This window comes from Octopus sinensis, linkage group LG20 (genome assembly GCF_006345805.1).
Source record: "Octopus sinensis linkage group LG20, ASM634580v1, whole genome shotgun sequence".
Classification (NCBI taxonomy): Eukaryota; Metazoa; Mollusca; class Cephalopoda; order Octopoda; family Octopodidae; genus Octopus; species Octopus sinensis.
In genome coordinates, this window is record NC_043016.1 from 10,393,320 (window position 1) to 10,404,867 (window position 11,548).

Genomic DNA, 11,548 nt, shown 5'->3' on the forward strand with positions numbered 1-11,548 from the left:
ATAAGCACCAGTTGTGTACTGGGGTCGATCTAATCGACTGGCCCCTCCCCCAAAATTTCGGGCCTTGTGCCTAGAGTAGAAAAGATTATTATTATCATTTATTGTCTTGCACATCTTCTAACACTAAAGATATACTATGGTGCCAGCTGTTTACTGCCAATGAAATAAGGTAACACCCCTTATTTTTCGAGCACTATCCAGAGCATTCAAGCGGTTCCAAGTAATGCTGTTTTCTGCAAGTGCTCCACCATTATTGCAGCCCCTATTTGTTCCATGTACTTCTCAAGATTTTTACTCACTGTTCCCAGGACTCCGACAACTATTGGTACTACCACCACCTTTATCAGCGACCGCAACTGCTTAACCTCCCAAGCTAACCTGTCACATATATTGACTTTTCTTTCTTCTTTATTGCATACTTTGTCAGCTGGGCATGCTATATCTATAACCCAGCATCATTTGCAGTCATTCTCAATTAACAGTATGTCTAGTTTCCTATTCTTTATCTAATGGGTCGCACTGAATCATAAAATCCCATAGGATCTTTGCATTATCATTTTCGATGATAACTTCGGGTTTATTTTCATATCACTATTTTGCTCTGTCAAGTCCATATTTATTATTATTATTGTTATTATTATTATAATCATTATTATCATTATTATTATTATTACTTTAAATATTAATATTAAGGTGGTGTGCTGGTAGAATCATAACCATGCTAGGTAAAACTGCTAAGTCGCATTATTTTTGGCCAGCATCCTTTGCATGAGCAATAAATTAAGTGTTACTCAAATACTAGGGTCGATGTAACTGACTTACCCTCTCCCCTAAATTTGCTGGACTTGTACTAAAATTTGAAACCATTATTATTATTAAGTGAGAAAGCAATGCAGGCCATCAAAGTGATACTGGGGTGCAAATATTCAAAACCCAATATACCCATCATGACAACTCATCTAATGAGGGCACACCAGGCACATGCATCACAACCATATGTGCGCGACATGGTGACCTCATATCAAGATTAACAGTGCACGACCTTACAGGTGGGGGATCAGTTAGAATTTTCCTTCAGGTTGAGAAGCCCATCCTGCTCAAAAGGTCCCTGAATAAGGGTTATTTAAGGATTTTGAACAAAACACCCTTGTTTCCAGTGGTGAATTATTCAAACCCCAAAGAATCCCTCTCAACACATGGCTATGATGCTCCCCCACTACTTCTGCTTGTGATCAGAGACGAACATATCGTCAGCCACTAAGAGACATGGTCAACTGGTTAAGGTCAAACAACTGACAAGTAAATCTGTGGTATTGAGCAGAATATTTGCTGTAGCCCATCTTTTATACCAAGACAAAACAATGTACATGATGACACTTACAATCAGTTAAGATCAGAAGCCATGGAAGCTTGGTACTTCATATTATTTAAAAAATGACAAACTGCTTTAAAGCTGCAAAACGCTTCTTTTGTGTGGGTGGCCATTGAATTCATGGATTTCCCATCTAATTCCCATCAACTTTGTATGAAGAGGGTTGTGTTTGAAATTTATTCCATTAATAAATTTACTTTCACACTAATTCATTTCCACATCGCAAGTGTGTTGCTTAGTTCTTGTTGTTGACTACTTTAGCATATTAATTAGTTTTTGCTAATCAAATAAAGTAATTCTAATCTTGGTTATTTGAATTTCATCTTCACTTGTTTGGATAATAGTCATATAATTTAATAATTTTGCAGCTCCTGATTTAATTGTATGTGTAATCAAGATCCAGTGTCTAAGAATATTGTTGTCCGTAACTCTATACATTCACTTTTGTTTGTGTTGCATGTCTGGTTTCGAATGGACATTTAGTATTAAGATGAAGATTGAGTACATAATTGAAGCCAGTTAATGTTCGAATGGGTGCGTGACACTTTTAAAGGAAATGTTGTCATTATCATCATTATGATAGTAGGGCAGGGATGGGGGAGTCGACTGGTCCATATATACACATCAGAAATAAACAGTTCTCTCTCTTCAGCGCTTATATCTTTCTTTCTCTTACTTTCTTTCCTCTTTCTCTCGCTCTCTTGTTAGAAAGGGTTATTAACTTTGCATTTCAACTCTTCAAGATTTGATAAATCAAATACCAGTCAACAAAGCAAAAGAATCATTAAAGCAGCTTCTATGCAAGTCTTGCAGCCCCCTACTAGAAATAGCAGCCAAACCACTTAATAAAATCCTGATACCGTAAAAAGGAAGTTATGTGATCAACAGCAGAAATTCCTTTAAGAATAGGTCCACTCGCCTGTTCTACCAAACCTGACAGGGGGAGCTGAAGAATGAAATTACGAAGAAAGAAAACGAAGAGGAGAAGAATAAGGATGAAGGTGATGATGATAATAATGATAAGGATGATCCTTTCTGCTATAGGCACAAGGCCTTAAATTATTGGAGAAGGGGCTAGTTAAAGACAATAATCCCAGTGCTTGATTGGTGCTGAATTTGTCTACCCTGAAACAACGAAAGGCAAAGTCGACCTCAGTTGAATTTGAACTTAGAACATAGAAATGGGTAAAATGCTGCTAAACATGTCCTAATGATTCTACCACCTCACCTCTACAATAATAATAATCCTTTCTACAAAAGGCCCAAGGTCTGAAATTTGTGGGGAGGGAACTGGTACTTAATTTATTGACCTGAAAGGATGAACAGCAATCGATTTGAAGCATGTAACAACAACAAAATCAACAATAATGGTTTTTCAATTATGACACAAAGCTAGCAATTTTAGAAGGGGTTAAGTTAATTGCATCTTCCCCAGTTCATGACTGGTACTTTATTTTATTGATCCCCCACTACCACCACCGAAGAGATGAAAAGCAAAGTTGACATTATTGGGATTTGAACTTAGAAATGTATCTAAGCATTTTGTCCAGCTAACTAATGGTTCTGCCAGCTCCAATGAGAATGGTAAGAAGAAGAATAACACCGTTAAAATTAACTGCGGCAACAACACTAGAAACCAGTTGCATTGTCTTTACTCAGCTCTTCTACAAAGATTTGGCTTTATGTCTATGTTGTGCTTGAGAAGACCCGTCAAGCCAAACGGAATCATAGTCACGGACAATGCCAGAGTCATATAACTGGCAACTGTGCCAGTGGCACGTAAAGAGTACCTATTGCACTCTTTGAATGGTTGGTGTTAGAAAGGGCATCCAGCTGTAGAAATCATGCCGGATCAGATTGGAAGGAACCTGGTACAGCTCTCCAGCTTACCAGTTTTCAGTGAAACCATCTAACCCATATGCCAGCATGGGAAGCAGATGCTGAATCATGATGGTGATGATGATGATGATGCTATGAAATGAATCTATATGTATTAATTATGACAAAATGGTTACACCGTGATGAAATCTATGATCTACTTGCTAGCATACTTTCCTATGCATTCCAGTGATCTCCCCCCCCACCCTACAGGTAAGACATCTGGCTAATGAAAAGGAGTTGCATTGATAGTAGCTGTCTAGAAGGGTTCTGCATAGATTAGTGGTTCCTAACCATTTTTTACTCATGGACTTCCTTTGATTCCCTAATAGCCATTCCATGTTTAAAAAAAAATTTTTTATTAATATTTTTGTAATTAAATGTTGTTAGAGATTCTTTTATTCCTTTACCTGTTTCAGTCATTTGACTGCAGCCATACTGGAGCACCACATAGTGGGGGTTTTAGTAAAACAAATCGACCCCAGGACTTGTTTTTTTAAGCTTAGTACTTATATTACAAATACAGAGAACAAGAATAACAACAAGTGTCTTTCGACTAAAAAGACAAGTTGTTAAGCTGGCAGGTGAAGTGGAAGCCTTACGACAACAAAATTAAAGTCAGGAGACAGGAAAATAAGGTGTCGTGCGAGCTGTGGTCAGGCCAAGAAAGAAAGATCATACTTGGCCAAGCACTGGTCAAATGGGGAGTGGGGCAGAGGGATTGAAGAATTAGGGAAGGAACTAGAGGGAAAGTGAGAGAGAGGGAAAGGTACAAGGGAGGTGACAGAGGAAAGTAGAGAGATTAAAGAAAGAGAATGCCAAGAAACGTGAGAGAGAGTGAACAAGAATGACGGGCTTCTTTCAGTTTCCATCTACCAAATCCACTCACAAGGCTTTGATCGGCCCGGGACTATACTAGAAGGTGTCATGCAGTGGGACTGAACCTGGAACCTTGTGAATGGGAAGCAAGCTTCTTACCTCACAGCCACGCCTGTGTTTATAGTCTGAGTATTGTAAAAATATAACCAATTTATTGCAAATAAATTTTAGCAACAAAATCTTTATATAGACCTTGCCTCCTCCCCCAAAGGTCATTTGGAGGATTCCAGTTGAGAATCACTAGCATAGATAATAGGTACTGCCCCTTCCTTGATTCAATATTATAAAATGGAAGAGAAAAATGGTAATGTTTGTTAAAAAAAGAAAAGAAAAAATCTAAAAGAAATTTTGGGGAAATCCATTCATATGAATATTTGTTTATAGATAAAAACTACTCCATGGAAATGACTAAGTGACTAATGGCTGATGTAAAACGCCAGAGTACTTAGAGAGGTTTCCATTGAGTATTTAAGTGGATGGTGAGGGCAGGAGAGAGAGAGATAGGGAGGTAGGGACTGCAGCAGATGAAGTTGTAAACCGCGTTTCAAACCGGTCGATCACTGGGGAAATCCTGCTATTTTCGTGTTTACATCTCGCAGCAGTCTCCAAATGATGTATTATCAGCACATAAAACATGCCACACATGCACACATATACACATACACACGCACATACACACACATAGATAATCTTTTTGTTTGTTTTTTTAATGGTAGTCTCTGGAGTCTGAGAAAGGTGATTCCACAACTTGTTGCTAGACAACTCGAACAAATGATTTGTTTTCTAGTGATGCTTGTGTTGCACACAATCTCACTCCCATCCATCAAATTGGCATTCACTAATCTATTAAGGCAGAGAGCTGACAGAACCGTTAGCGAGTCGAATAAAATGCTTAGCAGCATTTTTTTCCCGACATTAAGTACCAGTAACGCACTGGGGTTGATGTAATCGACTTAATCCCTTTTGTCAGAATGTAAAACTGGAAAAAATGTTGCTAAGCATTTTGTCCGACATTGCTAGTAAAAGTTCACTCAAAACCTTTCGAGAAAGACAGAGAATGGCATACCACGTGTTGGTTGCCAAAATGATTGTGGTGCAACATGACATTAAGTGTTTTGTTCAAGAATCCAATGCACTGCCCAATCCAAGAATTGAAACCATAATCTTCATGATTGTGAATGTATCACCCTAATGGCTAGGCTATCATAAGTGTGGGGATGAAATTTGCTTATCAGTGCAAACCCAGTTTTTCAGGAGAATGTTCAGTGTTTTCACCAACAAAAAAGTAAAAAATTTAGGGGCTCTATTTGCATGCCCTGTGCCCCCTGTTTCTCGGAGGAATTTCAACCATGTTTCGTGGTCTGCTACCACAACAGCTCCTTTATAGGATCCAGTTAACTGAAGACATAATCAGGAGGAACCACATCAAGTTTCGGTTCCTACTCCTCTACTGTTTTGACGTGGCGTGGCCCCTCTTTCGGAGGAGTTTTCAGCTCTGGTGTTGGGTGCATGTCTTCCTTCTTTCTTCTGTTCCCTGGACTCTTCGATGTAGCATCAACGAGTGTCAGCGGGCGACTGACTGTCTTGTCAAATTTCCCTTTAAATACCTGCTGCTAGGCTCCAGCAGGCAGCCCCAGCAAGTTGTCACGTGACACTGTCTCAACTTTAACTGACCAATGAAGGCGCGTAGTCTTAGCCCATGCATTCTCTAAACGAGACCGTCGCCTGTCAATCAGCAAAGCTAATTCAGTGTCAGCTTGTCTCACCTAGTGATCTTATTTCCTGCCGGCATGTTATGACTTTCAAGCCGTCTTTGGTCTTCCTGCTTCAGCCATATATAGAACCTATGTAGATTATTTGCCTTTACACATCATACAGGCATTCATACTTACAGACACATTTACATACAAACTTATATGCATATTCTCATTTATTATAGTTAAAGGAATAAAAAATGTGTTTTGCCTGTAGAGAATTCACCTTCAAAGAAGAGATGATCTCTTTTAGGCTTAATTCTATTACATTGATAAATGTATTTACTTTTTAGTTCTTTATAATTTTTGTCTTTATTTCTTCATAAAATATAGTTCCTAAAGTTGATTTTTTATCTTTATTAAAGTTTTTAGGCAACAGTAATCACATATCGTCTATTCCATTACTCTTTTGGAATCTTCAGCATGGCATAACCCAAGACAAATAATTAATTTAGCTAAATTCAACAAGCTTCATGAAGCGAGGTTTCTTAAAAAAGAGAGGAAATAGTTAAGTCTAAAAGCACATTTCATTTCATGTTTACCTAAAAAATTATTATAAGTAAAAAAAAAAAAATGAATTTTTATGTTTGTATATAGCTTAAGCATTTCTCATATTTTCCTGTCTCTCACCAAAATCCAATTTGTTGTATGACAGTCATTAAGATAAATCTCTCTCTATATAAATGGCAGTTTGTCTGTCTGCGTGTCTGTGTGTCTGTTAGGTTGTACCCTCACCCTGACCACGGCTTTCAACCGATTCTGATGAAACTTGACACACACATAGCCCAATGTCATAATTCAAAACTAACGCAGCGAAAATTTTGAAAAGTTCCCCCAGTTCTGAAAAAAATCGATAAATTCGACATGGCGTCGAGAATCAGAAACACAAACCACAGACCGTCTAGGGGACGCAACTCGACCTTTTTAACTCTCAAAAAAATTTACCATAATTTTTTTCCCATTTTTTTGCTATTTTTTGGCTATAACTCTCTAAAAATGCTTTATAGTTATTTCCCTTACAAACCCGAGCAACGCCGGGCGATACTGCTAGTCATATATTAATAGTAACTTTCTTTGTCATTTGATTTGGACCATCAAGTGTGTGTGTGTGCACACATATATGAATGTATGTGTGTGTGTGCACACATATATGAATGTATGTGTGTGCATGTGTGTGTGTGTGTGCATGTGCATCACTTAAGTAAAATATATTATAGTGTGAGACATTAGTGATATATACATGTGTGTGTGTGTGTGTGTAACAGCTACTGCATAGAAGATTCATTTTAGCCATTCAAAACCACACAGAAACTGTCACCTTCCCTTAATCAGTTATTACTCGGTTTCAAAATTTTCTTCATGATGTCTGAAACCTGGTCACTTCCACAGTTCCACTGCAGTAGAAGTTAACGATTACATGCAATTACACGTGTTTTTTCAATGGCTAAAACGAGTCTTTCACACTGTAATTGCTTTAGCTTCAAGACACGGTGGTCCCGACTAAAATCACATTCCAGAATCCAAAACAGAATCTCTGTCACTCATGTATAGAAAGTGCTGAATGACATGTGGGTTGAGAAATGCCTTTTGTTGTTACAAGGGACATGGCTACTTGTCTAGTAGTGCAGGTATCACAAAAAAAAAAAAGGGAAAACAAAACAATAAATCTTAGTGCATGCAGTAAATGTGTAGGGTGGAGAAAATTATTTAGTCTTGTCTAGGAAATGACAACTTCTCTAACGCTGGTGCCATAAAAAAACAAGAATAGTAACTAGTGCACATTATTTACATTATCTACATTTGACGGATATTTGTCCTCATCTTGTTTATTGTTAACACAATGCTTTGGCTGATATACCCTCCAGCCTTCATCAGGTGTCTTGGAGAAATTTTGAACCTGGGTTCTCATTCTTAAGGTATTTTTCGATGGCGTAGTGGTTGGGCTACTAACCCCAAGATTCCAGACAGTAACTTGCATGATAATAATAATAATAATAATAATAATAATAATAATAATAATAATAATAGCATTGAAAGATACCTTAGGAATGAGAACCCAGGTTCGAAATTTCCCCCAAGACACCTGATGAAGGCTGGAGAGTATATCAGCCAAAACGTTGTGTTAACAACAAACAAGATGAGGACAAATATCCGTCAAATGTAAATAATGTACATAATTCCTCATCTCTTAAATATAGAACTGTTGTAACTAGTGCATTGTGTAAAATGGTTAATGTTAGAAATGGCACCCAGCCAAAGAAACAAGCCAAAATTGAAACATGAGTGAAATACAGTCTATGTAGGTGAACATTACCCACCCACTAAATAAGTATGACCGAAATGACTCCTCCAACCCATGTAAGCACAGAAAGTGACCATATGATGAGGATGAGGAGGATGACAATGGTCAAGCAGTCATATGATGATAGTGCTGTTGGTGTTTGTTATTAGTGATGATGATGACGATGACGACAGCAACAATGATGATGATGATGATGATAGTGGTGGTGATGATGATGGTGATGACGATGATGATGAAAATGATGATACCAGTGATGTTGATAATGATGGTGATGACGATGATGATGATGATGATGATGATAGCAGTGATGTTGATAATGATGGTGATGACAATGATGATAAAAATGATGATAGCAGTGATGTTGATAATGATGGTGATGATGATGATAGCAGTGATGTTAATAATGATGTTGATGATGATGATGAAAATGATGATAGCAGTGATGTTGATAATGATGGTGATGATGATGATGATGATGATGATGATGGTCGTCTTCATCACCATCATCATCATCATCACAACGCCATCATCTTCTGCATTTAGTCGAGTAGAATGCTGTCCTGTCTAATAGAATGTGAAAGCCACTGAGACCAATCGTCTGGTCCTTGAAATAACTCCAGCTGTTCTTCTCAATTTAGCTCTTTCATTACTGTCACCTTCCTATCATTTCATTATCTTTATCCAAACTTGCCACTGTTTGTCTGTAAACTGCATCCTGATAAGTTCTACAGCAGATTTGCCTTCCATTCCACCTGATTTATTACTGACGCAAACCTTCAAAAGACGCTTTTGGTAAACATTTGTTCAGATAAGCCACAGCCATTAACCATTCCTAGCTACATTTAACCAGCAGCAACAATACCAAGGTTAGGCTTTTAGAAATAACTTCCTGGTGCTTTTATTTACTTTTCTCATCTGACTTCGTCATTGCTTTTCCTCTCAGAGATCCTTTATCGTTTGGAATTTTCTACAGTCGAGTTTTAATCTTTCTCCATAGACTAATGCCATTTGTCAACAGAAACTGAATCTCCTCAAACCTGTTCAATTATCCTTTTTCAGCAAATTCTATGACTGTGTGTTCAATACTTTAGAGATTTTCCCAAGGCAAAACAGACTTAATAATCATGATGATGATAATAATAATAATAATAATAATAATAATAATAATTGCACTACTAGGCACTGCACGCATCCTACGCAGAACACTTTCCATACAATAACCATCAGAGCATCACAACAAATCACAGCACATGCCCAAGGCACACAGAGCTGCGCTCGGTAGTGAAGTGAAAGCACACTATAAAAAATAAAACCACTGAATAATAATAATAATAAATGCCCTGATGCAGTACCAGGCAGTGGCTCTCATGGCTTCTGATCTTAACTGATTGGAAGTGTTATCATGTACATTGTTTTGTCTTGGTATAAAAGATGGGCTACAGTAAATATTCTGCTCAATACCACAGATTTGCTTGTCAGTTGTTTGACCTTAACCAGTTGAGCATGCCTCTTAGTGGCTGATGATATGTGCATCTCTGATCACGAGCAGAAGTAGTGGGGGAGCATCATAGCCATGTGTTGAGAGGGATTCTTTGGGGTTTGAATAATTCACCTCTGGAAACATGGGTAGTTCTTTCAACATCCTTAAACAACCCTTATTCAGGGACCTTTTGAACGGGATGAGTCACTCAACAAGAAGAAAATTCTAACTGGGCCCCAACTGCAAGGTCATGTGCTGTTTATCTTGATATGAGATCACCATGTCACGCACATATGGTTGTGATGCATGTGCCTAGTGTACCCTTATCAGACGGGTAATCATGATGGGTATACTGGGTTTTGTATATTTTTACCCCAGTGTCACTTTGATGACCTGCACTGCTCACTCACTGAATAATAATAATAGTAATAATAATAATAATAATAATAATAATAATAATTATTATTATTATTATTATTTTATTGGGCACAGGGATTAATATAAATCAAAACTTTATAGGACAACACAAGAGGATATACAAAAGGTTTTGCAAAAAAAGAAAAACATTTGTGTAAACATTTGATAGCAAAAAAGAACAATGTAAGAAGTAAAAAAAAAAAAATCCCAATAGGGGGAGGCATTTTAAAGGTTATTTGTAGAAAAACCCATAAAAGCCACGGGCTAATAATAATAATAATAATAATAATGAGGGACTGTTTCATGGAATTATCAATTGAGCAACAACTTCAAGTAATGGAAAAATAGTAAAATTGAAAATTAAGAAACACACATACATACATATGTACGTGTGCACACACACACACACACCATTATTGAGGAAATTTCTTCCATTGTTGGTTACTGAACAAACATCTGCTCTTTTCTTCCAAATTGAGATGAAGATGTGACACATCAGTCACTCTACTGATATACTAGATATTCTGTGCCGGTGGCACATAAAAAGCACCATCCGAACGTGGCCGATGCCAGCGCCGCTCCGACTGGCTCCTGTGCCAGTGACACATAAAAAGATCATCCGAACGTTGCCAGCGCCGCCTTGGCTGGCTTCCGTGCCACTGGCACGTTAAAAGCTCCAACCAATCGTGGCCGATGCCGGACCCCCTGGCACCTGTGCTGGTGACACGTAAAAAGCACCCACTACACTCGCGGAGTGGTTGGTGTTAGGAAGGGCATCCAGCTGTAGAAACTCTGCCAGATCAGACTGGAGCCTGGAGCAGCCCCTGGCTTCCCAGACCCCGGTCGAACCGTCCAACCCATGCTAGCGCGGAAAATGGACGTTAAACGATGATGATGATGATGATGATGATGATGATGGCTGTTTTTTTACCATGGAACTGCCTTTTACAATTTGTCCATGTGTTACAACTGAAACAAACTGTTCATTAGAGGCAACAGAGTTTGCTTGGTTGATTTGCTTTTTATCTATTTATGTGCGGATGTATAACGTACATGCAGATATAACCTAACTTCACAGTTAGGTTATGTCTACATGTGCCTATAGTTGTCGCATATATATATGTGTGACAACTATAGGCATTGAAAAACTACTTTTTTTCCATAGGCTGAAACAGCTGTAAGGAGGGATTTTAATGATTTCAATAATGTATATTAAGGTTTTTATAATTGTATTCTTATTTTATATGTATTGAATTTTAATGTGTATGTGTATGTTATTATGGTTCTCGTTCTGTTAAATAAATAAATAAGTCAACATTCTAATATCCGAAAGCTGATGAACCGACTAAATTGTTTCTCCATTTTCTTATTTGTATTATATATATATATATATATATATATATATAAAAAGTATAGAAGCCATCTTAATATGGCTAACCACATAGGGGAGGGGGTGTTACTGTAGC

At 37.7% G+C, this 11,548-nt stretch overlaps 1 long non-coding RNA gene across 1 annotated transcript in view; it reads right to left on the reverse strand.

The window, feature by feature from the left end:
- Positions 1 to 6,469: 6,469 nt before the first annotated feature.
- The window catches only part of LOC118767292, a 20,507-nt gene continuing 15,428 nt past the window's right edge, over positions 6,470 to 11,548 (reverse strand). The window contains exon 4 of the long non-coding RNA XR_005003198.1: positions 6,470 to 6,480. This is a non-coding gene — a long non-coding RNA (uncharacterized LOC118767292). The remainder of the gene's footprint in view (positions 6,481 to 11,548) is intronic.